Raw genomic sequence first — 14,961 nt, forward strand, 5'->3', positions numbered from 1 at the left:
TACCCCAAATCAACGTCCTGATCACCACCATACCCCATACCAGTATCCTGATCACTGCCATAGGCCATACCAGCACCCTGATCACCGCCATACACCATACCAGTGTCCTGATCACCGTAATATGCCATACCAGTGTCCTGATCAGCATCATACCCCATACCAATGTCGTGATCACCACCATACACCATACCAGCACCCTGATCACCACCATGCCCCATGCCAGCATCCTGATCACCCCATATGCCATACCAGCATCCTGATCACCGCTATACCCCATACCAGCATCATGATCACCCCCATACCTGTGTTCTGACCACTGCCATACCTCATAACAGCATCTTGATCACCGCCATACCCCACAACAGCAACCTGACCACCTCATATGCCATACCAGTGTCCTGATCACCGCCATACCCCATACCAGTGTTCTGATCACTGCCATACTAGCGTTCTGATCACCGCCATACCCCATACCAGCGTTCTGATCACCGCCATACCTCATAGCAGCATCTTGATCACTGCAATACCCCACAACAGCAACCTGACCACCTCATATGCCATACCAGTGTCCTGATCACCGCCATACCCCATACCAGTGTTCTGATCACTGCCATACTAGCGTTCTGATCACCGCCATACCCCATACCAGCGTTCTGATCACCGCCATACCTCATAGCAGCATCTTGATCACCGCAATACCCCACACCAGCAACCTGATCACCTCATATGCCATACCAGTGTCCTGATCACTGCTATACCCCATACCAATGTTCTGAACACTGCCATACCAGTGTTCTGATCACTGCCATGCCCCATTCCAACATCTTGATAACCACCATACCCCATACCAACATCTTGATAACCACCATACCCCATACCAGTGTTCTGATCACCGCCATACCCCACACCAGCAACCTGATCACCTCATATGCCATACCAGCATCCTGATCACCGCCATACCCCATACCAGTGTTCTGATCACCACCATACCCCATACCAGCGTTCTGAACACCACCATACCCCATACCAGCATCCTGATCACCGTCATACCCCATACCAGCATCTTGATCACCGCCATGCCCCATACCAGCAACCTGATCACCTCATATGCCATATCAGTGTCCTGATCACCGCTATACCCCATACCAATGTTCTGATCACTGCCATGCCCCATACCAACGTCTTGATAACCACCATACCCCATACCAACGTCTTGATAAGCACCATACTCCATACCAGTGCTCTTATCACCACCATACCCCATACCATATTCCTGATCACTGCCATACCCCATACCAACATCCTGATCACTGCCATACCTCATACCAGCGTCCTGATCATCTCCATAACAGCACCCTGATCACCACCATACCAGCATCCTGATCACCACCATACCTCTTGCTAACGTCCTGATCACCGCCATACCAGCATCCTGATCACTGCCATATGGCATACCAGTGTCCAGCATTTTAGAGTCTCAACTGACCAATTTTCAAATATATATCCCATAGTTTGAAGATTCTATAGCTTTCACACAGACTAAATAATGATTTGGGTTATTTTTACACAAACAATTTAGCAGAATACATTTTTGCCTAAATTTAGGAAGAAAGATTATTTATTTGCAAAATTTTATAACAAAAACAAAGCAAAAAATGCAAATGCAAAAAACCCAGTGGTGATCAAATACGACCAAAAGAAAGCTCTATCTGTCTAAAAAAAAATTATAAAAATTTTCATATGGGTACAGTGCTGCATGACTAATTGTGATAAGTGTGATAGCACTGAAAGCTGAAAATTGGTCTGGACTGTAAGGTGGTGAAAGTGTTCGGGCTTAAAGTGGTTAAAGGGCTAGTTCACCTTCAGAAAAATTGAAAAGGTGAACTAAAACTAATACCCCTTAGTCCCGCTCTACTTACCTCTGAGAATGATGAACTGTCAGTGCCCACACAGCCAGGGTGGATGTCTGGGGACTTGAAATCCCCACTCTTCTCCATCTTCTTTCTGAAGAGCTTGTGGGATGGATCAGAGCAATGCTCTGTGCAGGCACTGGTAGCTCATCATCCACGGAGGTAAGTACATCAAGGACCGAGGGATGTTAGTTCACCTTTTCATTTTTTCTGAAAAGGTTAACTACCCTTTTAATTTATATAATGTCCGTTTTGCAAGGCAGAAGTGCCAAACACTTACACTTTAAAGTGATTCTTCAGCCTTCAAAAATTAAAAGTCAGCAGCTACAAAAACTGTAGCTGCTGACCTTAATAAACAGACACTAACCTGTCCATGGATCCAGCACTGTCCTCACCTGAGCCTATCCTTCACTGGTCTTCAGATACCTGGTGCCAGCATTTTAACTGTGGGAAGTGTGCTGTGACTCCTTACGGCTTCACAGCCTGCTCCCCACTGCACATGCACAAGCCGCGCTGTGCCTTGTAATTGGACCCACAGCCTTCTGGGACCTGTGAAGTGTCCAAGAAGTTTGCGGGCAGGGAGAGGGGAAGAATTTCTGGTGGAATCGCCACAGCAATCTGACCAGAAGTGGGATCAAGTACGTCTAAAACCTGGGAACCCGCTCCCCCCTTCCCAAAAAAAATAATGTGCCAAATATGTCAGAGTAGTGGGGAGGAGGGCAGAAATTCCCCCTTTGGGTGCAGTTCTGCTTTATGGAAAAATGTTTTGGCTTTAGACATGCTTGAAAGCAGAAATCTGAAATACTTACCTCTTCTTCAACGCTCCAATGCTCGCCAGGTCCCTCTCTGGTGCTGTCATCTTCTCCCCTGCTTCTCTAGTGCTGGTTGTCAGCCGTCTTGATTAGCTGGGGTGGGTTGACATCCCTCCAGGGGTGGACTGACCATTTGGAAACTCGGGCACTGCCCGAGGGCCCGGGGTCAGTAGGGGGCCCCATGAGATGCCCCTGGTACCTTTTTCATAGGCTTTTTTGAGTTTGGGCAAGGACACAGGGGCCCCATAATCCCCTATTGCCCGGGGGCCCCATGAGTTGTCAGTCCACCCCTGCATCCCTTCCATGCATGCTCAGGAGTGCAGCCATCACAGGCAGTGGCCATGGGCAGCTTGGTGCACGTTCTACAGAAGACTGCAACCTAGCAGGTAGGTTTATTTTATTGCAGAAGATGCATTGCATGTCTCTTCTGCAATATAGAGACTACCTGCTCCCTTTTTTTTAATTTGAAACTTTAGTTCTACTTTACATTTTCAGCTTCCACCAGTTTTGAGTAGACAAAGCCTTTAATATTATGTAATTTCTCCAATAAAAATTAAATGCGGAAAATAAAAGTCTATGGTTGGATTATGCCTGCATGGTGAGACTGCCAACTAATTTCTGTGGCTGAATGTAGACATGGGAGCGCCAAGTTACAATAGGAGTGCTTATATAAAGTATGTGTGCATAGCTTTGTTTACATGATCCCATGTATGTACAGATGGATTAATTTCATGGTCTGAAACTGAGTACTTAGAACTGGAGATACATCCCATAGTTCCCTACCCTAAACAAAGAACACAAGATCTGTCTATAGAGAGACTTATTATTTCCTGCATTTCTATAACACTAATACACAACTGAGAGCCTAACATAGATCTATTCGTTAGTACGTTCAACCAAACGAGCTCACATTTTAAAGTCCTACCAAAAACATACACCAGGGCCAGTGTGACCAAATTTTAGTTTGTTTACCCATACATTTTTTGGAAGAAACTATAGCAGCCTGAGTATACCCATTCAAACCCACTCTTCTTAGTCCAATCACAGGCAGGTTGATGAGCAAGCTCAAATGTTTCCCTATATTAGAGAAAACAAGGGGACCAACCCAGCTTGTTTGTCTGGCAGGAGGCTATGAATCACAGAAATAGCTGTACAGTATTACAGATAGTTTAGCAGGTAACTAAGCAAGTAGCCATTTTGGCAAGTAGCCTATAAGGCTTTACTCCCACCATGCTGGTGTGACGTAGTGCAAGCTCATTTCCCCACGTTCTTACTGATGCATGTAGGGCTGTCCATTCATTTCCATGGTCTGCCCTACTTGTGAGAAACACACAAAAAGAAGACCCCGACCCCTCTGCTAAATTGTGCTACACTGCCGTTCTGACTGCGCATTTGCAGATGCATGTGGGTGCCATTAGGAATTAATGTGCGTCATGTCTCCTAAAGGGCTGTGTATTTCTGTGCGTGTCTGAAAATAATGCTACTCTTTTCCCAGCATGCACAGAGTGTGAACGTAGCATAAGTTCCTATAACCCACATAGGGAATCCATTGAGAAATACACTGCAAATGCATCCATTTAATGTTTTACATACTGTTTAAAAATACATCATTGAAATTATCCCCACTAGATGCCACTAATTTAATTTTTAGTGCGGATTAAAAAGGCAGCCCGTGGGAAGATTATAAATGTGTTTCATTCATTTCACTCGCTGTTTTCAGGAAATAAGAGAGTTGTTCATGTCGTGTAATGTTTGGTATGTGGTTAGGACTATACCCACCCTGCTTTACAGAACAGTGCATTCTTAGTAAGAACTGAATGTAGTATAGGTACAACTCTACCCCAAAAGTTTTGATCTGATGTGAAGACATAACTTCAGTTTATAGAATATGTTCATACGTTGATACATTTCCCTTATACATGAACATGGCTGTGTGAAAACATGGCACAGAATCTTCCCCACAGAAACAGGCAGGAAGATTCTGCTTAAAAAGTGCTCTGTACTCTTATAATGTATGAGCAACGTTTACATGCGTACAGTGTTGCTACGTAAATGGCTCTGTTGTTAGGATGCAGGCAGCTTCTCAGGGAAGCCATCTAGCATCTTCTGTTGTTAGAATACAGGCAGCTTCTCTAGGAAGCCACCTGGTGCCCCACATTACTAGGATGCAGGTGGCCCCTCCAGAAAGCCACTTAGCAACCTTCCAATACTAGGATGCAGTCGGCTTCTCATGGAAGCCGGCTAGTGTAGTCAGTTGTTAGGACACAGGTGCTATTGACACCTAGCATCTTACGTTGGTAGGGAACAGGCAGCTTCTGAAGAAAGCAGCATAGAATACTTCTGTAGCTAGGATGCAGGAAACTCTTGTACTCCAACAGAGTAAATATACGATGCAGGCAGTCTCTCCAGGAAGCCACCTAGTGTCCTCTGTTACTAGGATGCAGACAGCTTCTCCAGGAAGCCACCTAGTGTCCTCTGTTACTAGGATGTAGACAGCCTCTCCAGGAAGCCACCTAGTGTCCTCTGTTACTAGGATGCAGACAGCCTCTCCAGGAAGCCACCTAGTGTCCTCTGTTACTAAGGTGCAGACAGCCTTTCCAGGAAGCCACCTAGTTTCCTCTGTTACTAGGATGCAGACAGCCTTTCCAGGAAGCCACCTAGTATCCTCTGTTACTAGGATGCAGACAGCCTCTCCAGGAAGCCACCTAGTGTCCTCTGTTACTAGGAAGCAGACAGTCTCTCCAGGAAGCCACCTAGTGTCCTCTGTTACTAGGATGCAGACAGCCTCTCCAGGAAGCCACCTAGTGTCCTCTGTTACTAAGGTGCAGACAGCCTCTCCAGGAAGCCACCTAGTGTCCTCTGTTACTAGGATGCAGACAGCCTCTCCAGGAAGCCACCTAGTGTCCTCTGTTACTAGGATGTAGACAGCCTCTCCAGGAAGCCACCTAGTGTCCTCTGTTACTAAGGTGCAGACAGCCTCTCCAGGAAGCCACCTAGTTTCCTCTGTTACTAGGAAGCAGACAGCCTCTCCAGGAAGCCACCTAGTGTCCTCTGTTACTAGGAAGCAGACAGTCTCTCCAGGAAGCCACCTAGTGTCCTCTGTTACTAGGATGCAGACAGCCTCTCCAGGAAGCCACCTAGTGTCCTCTGTTACTAAGGTGCAGACAGCCTCTCCAGGAAGCCACCTAGTGTCCTCTGTTACTAGGATGCAGACAGCCTCTCCAGGAAGCCACCTAGTGTCCTCTGTTACTAGGATGCAGACAGCCTCTCCAGGAAGCCACCTAGTGTCCTCTGATAATAGGATGCAGACAGCCATTTCAAAAAGCCACCTACCATCCTCTGTTACTAGGATGAAAGTGGCCTGTCCAGGAAACCACCTAGCGTTGACTACTAGGATTCAGGCGGATTCTCAAGGAAGCTGGCTAGCATCCTCAGTTGTTAGGACACAGGTGCTATTGACACTTAAAATCGCTACTTTGTTAGGGCATGGGCAGCTTCTGAAGGAAAAAGCATAGAATATTTCTGTAGCTAGGATGCAGGAAGCTCTTGTACTCCAATAGAGTAAACGTGGGATGCAGGCAGTCTCTCCAGGAAGCCACCTTGTATCCTCTGCTACTAGGATGCAGACGGCCGCTTCAGGAAGCCACCTAGCGTCTTCTGTTACTAGAATGCAGGTGGCCTCTTCAGGAAGCCACTTAGCATCCTTCTGATAGTAGGATACAGGTGGCTTCTCAAGGAAGCCAGCTAGTATCATCCGTTGCTAGGATGCAGGTATCTATTGACACCTAGTACCCCTCCATTGCTACAGTTCAGGTGGCTTCTGAGGGAAGCTGCAGAGCATTCTTCTGTTGCTAGGACGCAAGAAGCTCTTGTACTCCACTAGAGTAAACATTAATCCATACTCAGAACCTTAGACACATTTTTTTAACTTGTTTTTATGGATCTGAATTCAGCGCAAATTTGCTAATCTTTATGCAGCAGTGTGCATAGGCCATAGAAAACAAACAGAAAAAGCTGCATTTTCTGCATCCAAGTGAATGAGCCCTAATTAAAGTTCTCCTAAAATACAGAAGCTATCCACATACATTCACATATACTGTACCCAACCTTTGTACACACATTCAAAGTACTGTATGTGAACTGTCTGGGTTAGGACATTCGCTATAGGGGTAAGGGTCACCAAAAATACATGTTACAATCTGACCGTACAATCTTTGTTCAATTAGATTTAGATTAACCCAAACTTTGTCATATGAGGACCGACCTAAACAATCCAATCAATTTGTACCCAATCATGCAGACCCATGCACTACTTTGTTGTTGGCGGACCTACAGACGGTTTTAATATCTGATTGTAGAGTGTGGTGAGTTTAAGAGTTTGTAGATACCTGACCATCACACCTACATTTGTGTTCAAAATAATAGCAGTCAGACATCACTAACCGGATCAATCACTGTTTTTGGTAGAAATTATATTTCTACATGGCAAATAATTTACTATCAGGTGTAGTAGAGTAATAGAAATCCAACAGACCCAACAGTCATGACATGCATGCTGCTGATTCTGTGTAATTGAATCACTAATTGAAAGGGGCATGTTCAAAATAATAGCAGTGTGGAGTTCTATTAGTGAGGTCATTCATTCTTTGAAAAACAGGTGGCAATTATTGCCCTTATTTAAGGAAGGAAGGCAGCAAATGTTGTACATGCTGGTTACAGTGCATTTCTCTCTGAAATTCTGAGGAAAATGGGTCATTCCAGACATTGTTCAGAAGAACAGCGTACCTTGATTAAAAAGTTGATTGGAGAGGGGAAAACATATAAAGAAGTGCAGAAAATGATCGGCTGCTCAGCTAAAATGATCGCAAATACTTTAAAATGGCAACCAAAACATGAAAGACGTGGAAGAAAGAGAAAAACTACCATTCGAATGGATAGAAGAATAGCCAAAATGGCAAGGACTCAGCCAACAATTAGCTCCAGGAAGATCAAAGAAGGTGTAAAGTTACCTGTGAGTACTGTTACAATTAGAAGATGCCTATGTGAAGCCAAGCTATCTGCAAGAAGCCCCCGCAAAGTCCCACTGTTGAAAAAAAGACATGCTGAAGAGGTTACAATTTGCCAAAGAGCACATTGACTGGCCTAAAGAGAAATGGCGCAACATTTTGTGGACTGATGAAAGTAAGATTGTTCTTTTTGGGTCTAGTGGCCGGAGACAGTTTGTCAGATGACCCCCAAACACTGAATTCAAGCCACAGTACACTGTGAAGACAGTGAAGCATGGTGGTGCAAGCATCGTGATATGGGGATGTTTCTCATACTACGGTGTTGGGCCTATTTATCGCATACCAGGGATCATGGATCAGTTTGAATACATCAGAATACTTGAAGAGGTCATGCTGCCTTATGCTGAAGAGGAAATGCCCTTGAAATGGGTGTTCCAACAAGACAACGACCCCAAACACACTAGTAAACGTGTAACATCTTGGTTCCAGACCAACAAGATTGACATTATGGAGTGGCCAGCCCAATCCCCGGATCTTAATCCAATAGAAAGCTTGTGGGGTGACATAAAAAATGCAGTTTCTGAGGCAAAACCAAGAAACAGAGAAGAACTGTGGCATGTAGTCCAATCATCCTGGGCTGGAATACCTGATCACAGGGGCCAGAAGTTGGTTGACTCCATGCAACACAGATGTACAGCAGTTCTCAGAAACAGTGCTTATACAACCAAATATTCATTAAGTGATTCAAAGGAAAGCAAAATCTTCAAACATTTTTCAGTTTATATAGTGAATGTTTGATTTTTTAAAGAAGAATACAAACACTGCTACTTTTGTTTAACAGTCTAATATTCACTTTTCTTCATTTTTTTTAGAGGAACAACACAAATTTGATCTATTTTTCTTCATGTTTTGATTTGGAATAGAATGTGTAGTGTTCCCAATGCATTTGTGTGTATGGAAATAAAAGCTATTAGAAGGATTTTGAGCTTTATTCACTTTTTTCCACACACTGCTATTATTTTGAACACAACTGTATATGAGTTTGTTGGACATCCCGTTTGAAAGCCATAGATTTGGCTTTCCCATTTGTGGCTATACCAGCCTCTGCTCTTCTGAAAAGGTTTTTTACAGGATTTTGGAGTGTCTGTGGGAATTTGTGCTAATTTATCCAAAAGAACACTGGTGAGGTCAGATAGTGATATTGGAGGAAAGGATCTAGCTCACAGTTGGTGATACAATATATCCCAAAGGTGTTCATTAGCATTGAGGTCGGGACTGTACTAAAGGAGGCCATCTTCTGTTGCTAGGATGCAAGCTGCTTTTGCCCCCTAGCGTCCTCAGTTGCTAGGAGGTGGGAAGCTATTGCTGCCTAACGTCCTCTGCTGTTAGGATGCAGGCAGCTTCTGCTGCCCAGAGTGCCTATATTACTAGGAGGCAGGCTGCTTCTGCTGCTCAGAGTGCCTATATTGCTAGGAGGCAGGTGGGTTCTGCTGCTCAGAGTGCCTATATTGCTAGGATGCAGGCGGCTTCTGCTGCTCAGAGTGCCTATATTACTAGGAGACAGGCGGTTTCTGCTGCCCAAAGTGCCTATATTGCTAGGAGGCAGGCGGCTTCTGCTGCTCAGAGTGCCTATATTGCTAGGAGGCAGGCGGCTTCTGCTGCTCAGAGTGCCTATATTGCTAGGAGGCAGGCAACTTCTGCTGCCCAGACTGCCTATATTGCTAGGAGACAGGCAGTTTCTGCTGCCCAGAGTGCCTATATTGCTAAGAGGCAGGCGGCTTCTGCTGCCCAGAGTGCCTATATTGCTAAGAGGCAGGCGGTTTCTGCTGCCCAGAGTGCCTATATTGCTAGGAGGCAGGCGGCTTCTGCTGCCCAGAGTGCCTATATTGATAGGAGGTAGTTGGCTTCTGCTGCCTAGAGTGCCTATATTGCTAGGAGGCATGCGGTTTCTGCTCCCCAGAGTGCCTATATTGCTAGGAGGCAGGCGGCTTCTGCTGCCTAGAGTGCCTATATTGCTAGGAGGCAGGCGGCTTCTGCTGCCTAGAGTGCCTATATTGCTAGGAGGTAGTTGGCTTCTGCTGCCCAGAGTGCCTATATTGCTAGGAGGCAGGCGGCTTGTGCTGCCCAGAGTGCCTATATTGCTAGGAGGCAAGCGGCTTCTGCTACCCAGTTCCTATATTGCTAGGAGGCAGGCAGCTTCTGCTGCCCAGTTCCTATATTGCTAGGAGGCAGGCGGCTTGTGCTGCCCAGAGTGCCTATATTGCTAGGAGGCAAGCGGCTTCTGCTACCCAGTTCCTATATTGCTAGGAGGCAGGCAGCTTCTGCTGCCCAGTTCCTATATTGCTAGGAGGCAGGCGGCTTCTGCTGCCCAGAGTGCCTATATTGCTAGGAGGTAGTTGGCTTCTGCTACGTATTGTGTTTGTGTTGCTAGCAGGGGTGGACTGACCATTTGGAAACTCGGGCACTGCCCGAGGGCCCGGGGTCAGTAGGGGCCCCATGAGATGCCCCTGGTACCTTTTTCATAGTCTTTTTTGAGTTTGGATAAGGACACAGGGGCCCCATGATCCCCTATTGCCCGGGGGCCCCATGAGTTGTCAGTCCGCCCCTGGTTGCTAGGATGCTGTCAGGTTTTGTACTCCAATAAAGAACATTGGTTCTGCACACATGCAAATGTAAGCACAAACATTTACAAGGCTGCAGTGTAAATAGCAGTCTTTGCACATGGCCCTGCACACAGAGTTTTCTTTTTATTTACAGATCTGAATGCAGCACGAGTGATGAGAAAATTCAAAGTTGCAGGTTTGAAAATTTTTCTCAAACAAATTTATTTGGTTTTCATTCGGTACAGTCCATACCTTCCAAAATCGAATGTTAAAAGCAGAACAAAATTTTTAACTACTTTCCAACGACATTCGGCAAGCTGAGAATTTTTGTATGCATTTTTGTTAGAAAATCTAGTGTGTAAAGCCAGCTTTACACAGCTGGCCGATAGAAAACGATATAAAGAAATAATAATAATCATAATATTAATCATAATCATAATAATAAGCAGTGGCACAGTGGCTAAATGGTTAGCACTTCTGCCTGGCAGTAACTAGGGTCGCTGGTTCAAATCCCAGCCAGGGCACCACCTGCCTGGAGTTTGCATGTTCTGCCTGTGTGTGTTTCCTCCCATACTCCAAAGACATGCTGGTAGGTAAATTGGCCCGTGTATGAATGTACAGTTGCAAGAAAAAGTATGTGAACCCCTTGGGATTATGTGGAGTTTTGCATGAATTGGGCATAAAATGTGCTCTGAACGTCATCTAAGTCACAACAATAGAAGAACACAGTCTGCTGAACATAATACTACACAAACATTAGATGTTGCCATGGTTTAATTGCACATAACATGTAAACATTCACAGTGCAGGGAGGAAAAAGTATGTGAGGCCCTAGCTTAATGACTTCTCCCAGAGCTAATTTGAGCCAGGAGTGAGCCAACCTTGACTCCAATCAGTGTGATGATATTGGATGTGTTGCTGACAGCTGTCCTGCCCTTAAAAAACACACACCTGTTTTGGGTTTACTGGTTTCAAGAAGCACTGTCTGATGTGAACCATGCCTCACAGAAAAGAGCTCCCACAAGACCTACGATCAAGAATTGTTGACTTGCATGAAGCTGGAAAGGGTTACAAAAGTATCTCCAAAAGCCTTGATGTTCATGTGTCCACGGTAAGACAGACTGTCTACAAATGGAGAAAGTTTAGCACTGTTGCTACTCTCCCCCTAGGCGTGGTCGTCCTGTAAAAATGACTGCAAGAGCACAGCGCAGAATGCTGCATGAGGCAAAGAAGAATCCCAGAGTGTCAGCTAAAGACCTACAGAAATCTCTGGCACATGATAACATTTTTGTTGACACATCTACAATAAGGAAAACATTAAACAAGAATGGAGTACATGGGAGGACACCACGGAGGAAGCCATTGCTGTCCAAAAAGAATATTGCAGCACGTTTGAAGTCTGCAAAAGAGCACCAGCAGACTGTGTTCTTCTATTGTTGTGACTTAGATGACGTTCAGAGCACATTTTATGCCCAATTCATGCAAAACTCCATGTAATCCCAAGGGGTTCACATACTTTTTCTTGCAACTGTAAGTTAGGGACCTTAGATTGTACACCCCTTGAGGGTTAGGGACTGATGTGAATGTACAATATATATGTAAATTGACAGTGCTATATAAGTACCTAAAATAATCAATTTACTGTTATTTATTTTTTCCGCAGCCTTGTGCATGAGCCTTCATAGTAAACCCCTTTGACATTCTGCTTCGCTGTGCAGTATTAATAAATCGCCCCGGTACCATTGTATCCAAGACACTTTGTACCAGTTTGTGCTTTCTAGTTTTTCTAGTGGGCAGAGTTTTGGGGTCTTTTTGACTCCCTCGCCAGAGCCAGAACCTGATTGGTTATCCTGTCCCAGACTCTCAGAGGAATAGTGCAGACTGACCCAACAACCAGCAGATGGGTTTCTTTGCTGTCACCTCTTGGTGTCAGGCACATCTGGTTTGCATTTAGCAGATGTGATGTTGGGGGTAGGAAGCTGAGTAAAGAGTGCTGGGGGGAAGGGGCCCATTGGAGTGAAATATGTCAGGAATTCAGCCCCCCTGGTGATATCCTCATTAGCCTTCTTCTATAAAGTAGCCCCTCCGCTCTGTGCCTCTGTCTAATGCAAACAAACTGGCAACATGTGAACCCTGTAAAGGTTCCATACCATGCCATACATGGCGCTATGTCCACTATTGTTCATTGCTGTTTGAGCGCCACTAAAGCTGGTCATACACTTAGTAGATCTTCCAACAAATGTTCATACAAATATTCCTACAAATGCAGCTCTCCATTTATATATTATTATGCTTTAAAGATGTTATGATAGCTGGGTGGGATATCGCCTCCTTTTTTTTTTTGGTTTGGTTTTGTTCTTTGTTTTTTGTTTGCTTGTTTGTTTGTTTGTTTGTTTTTGTAAAGCCCTGCATGAGTATTGCATGTATGGTTTGTTGGTGTTTGTTTTTATGATGAAAAAGGAAAAATATAAATGATTAAAAAAAAATATTCGGACAAAAATTCTTTGTACATTCAATGACAGGACACTGTTGTTTCGAAAGTAGTCTTGTTTTCCTCTTAGCAATTGATTTGGGAATGAATGTAATTTCCCAAAATAAATCCACACACTATTAGAAATTAATTAGTTTCGAGAAAAAATTTCCATCCTGCTCCTTTAAACTTTTCTCGTCACTGTGGCAGAAAACGAACATCGTTTTGACTCTAACAATTAGAAAATTAAACAAAAAGGAAAATTAATTTATGAATTAAACTCTAAGGCTCCATGTACATTAAAAACTAAAAAATGCTAACTGCAAAAATGCTACTAAAATGCTAATGCTCCTAAACGCTACTAAGACGCTACTAAAAACGCTATCGCCAGCATTTTTTACAGCGTTTTTTTAACTTAAAAAATGCTGTAAAAAACACTGGGTAAAAAACGCTGGTAATAGCGGTTTTAGTAGCGTCTTAGTAGCATTTAGGAGCATTAGCGTTTTATTAGCATTTTTGCAGTTAGTATTTTTTAATGTGCATGGTAGTGTCTTAGTAGCGTTAGCATTTTATTAGCATTTTTATAGTACATGTAGAAAATAAGCTAGAAAAAATCTGGTAGGAGCGTTGTAATAGCGATTAGAAGCGTTTAGCATTTCTTTTTCTGCTAGAAAAATGCTCAAAAAAAAATTACAAAAACAATTTTTTTCTGCTCCTATATGCTGAAGCTCAAAATATGCTAATACCCTAAAATAATGTGCATGGACACATAGGAGAACACTATTTAGCTTCTAGGAGCTTAAAAAAACGCTAGTGTGCATGGAGCCTAAAAGTGTATAGCCAGTTTTAGGTTCCATGTACAGCGTCTTTTAAGCTCCTAGAAGTAGTTATTAGCGTTTGTTTTTTTTCTGCTCTGAGAAGCTAAATGGTGTTCTCCTATGTGTCCATGCACATTATTTTTGGGTATTAGCATTTTTATAGCTTCAGCATCTAGGAGCAGAAAAAAAATTGTTTTGTAGAGTTTTTTTAGAGCGTTTTTCCCGCATAAAAAAAAATATCTAAATGCTACTAAAACGCTCCTAACAGCTTTTTTTCTAGCTTTCTTTTCCTTTTCCTCTACATGTACTATAAAAATGCTAAAAAAACGCTAACGCTCCTAAATCACTACTAAAATGTTAATAAAAAACGCTTTTACAAGCATTTTTTATCCTGTGTTTTTTCCAGCATTTTTTTAAGTAGTGTGCATGGAGCCTTAGGCCAGGTTCATCCATGAGCACATTTTATTGTGTTTTTCTTGCTTATTTTTAGGTTACATTCACACTTGAGCAGGCAATTTTACAGGCTTTTTCAGGGAAGCCTATCCTGCCCTCAGCTAATACTGGAATCTTCTACTCTTCCAACCAGTTCATCCCCCACAGCTACTACCAGGGGCGGACTGACCATTTGGAAACTCGGGCACTGCCCAAGGGCCCGGGGTCAGTAGGGGGCCCCATGAGATGACCCTGGTACCTTTTTCATAGGCTTTTTTGAGTTTGGGCAAGGACACAGGGGCCCCATGATCCCCTATTGCCCGGGGGGCCCATGAGTTGTCAGTCCACCCCTGGTTACTACCTTTTGTACCACTAGCCCCTCCCTCTTAGATTGTAAGCTCCAAGGATCAGGCCCTCCTAACCCTCTTGTATTGAACTGTATTGTATCTGTATTGTCTCCCGTTATATTGTAAAGCTGAGCAAACTGTTGGCGCTATATAAATCCTGTATAATAATAATAATAACTTGTTGCATTTTTTTAGGTTTTTAGAAGTGATGTACCAGCTAGGAGCTTCTTTTGGGGCAGAATTGCATGTTTATGGAAAAATGAGTTCTATGACGTTTTTTTCAGGTGCTCCCATTGAAGTCTATGGGGCCCAAAAAACACCCAAATCTGCCTGAAGGCCTGTTCACACCTATGCGAGTTGCAATCTGCTGAGGGAAAAAAAAGTCCCTGACCCTTTCCAAAAACTCAGCGGCTGCAAACGCATAGATGTGAATGTGTCTCATAGGAAATGTCCCCTTTATTGGTGGAGATCCACTTTAAGGACTGAAAACCTACAATATATTAGTCCACATTGACATGGGTGCAGAGGCTTGTCGTCCATGAATGGGCTGTGTGCTCATGCGG

At 43.9% G+C, this 14,961-nt stretch overlaps 1 protein-coding gene across 1 annotated transcript in view; it reads left to right on the forward strand.

Moving 5' to 3' along the window:
* Window positions 1-14,961, forward strand: part of P2RY11 (purinergic receptor P2Y11) — an 82,489-nt gene that overhangs the window by 31,954 nt on the left and 35,574 nt on the right. The gene's annotated exons all lie outside the window — the stretch shown is intronic.

Source organism: Staurois parvus, unplaced genomic scaffold, assembly GCF_062004578.1.
Source record: "Staurois parvus isolate SC_StPar_1 unplaced genomic scaffold, SC_StPar_1.0 ptg000732l, whole genome shotgun sequence".
Taxonomy (NCBI): domain Eukaryota; kingdom Metazoa; phylum Chordata; class Amphibia; order Anura; family Ranidae; genus Staurois; species Staurois parvus.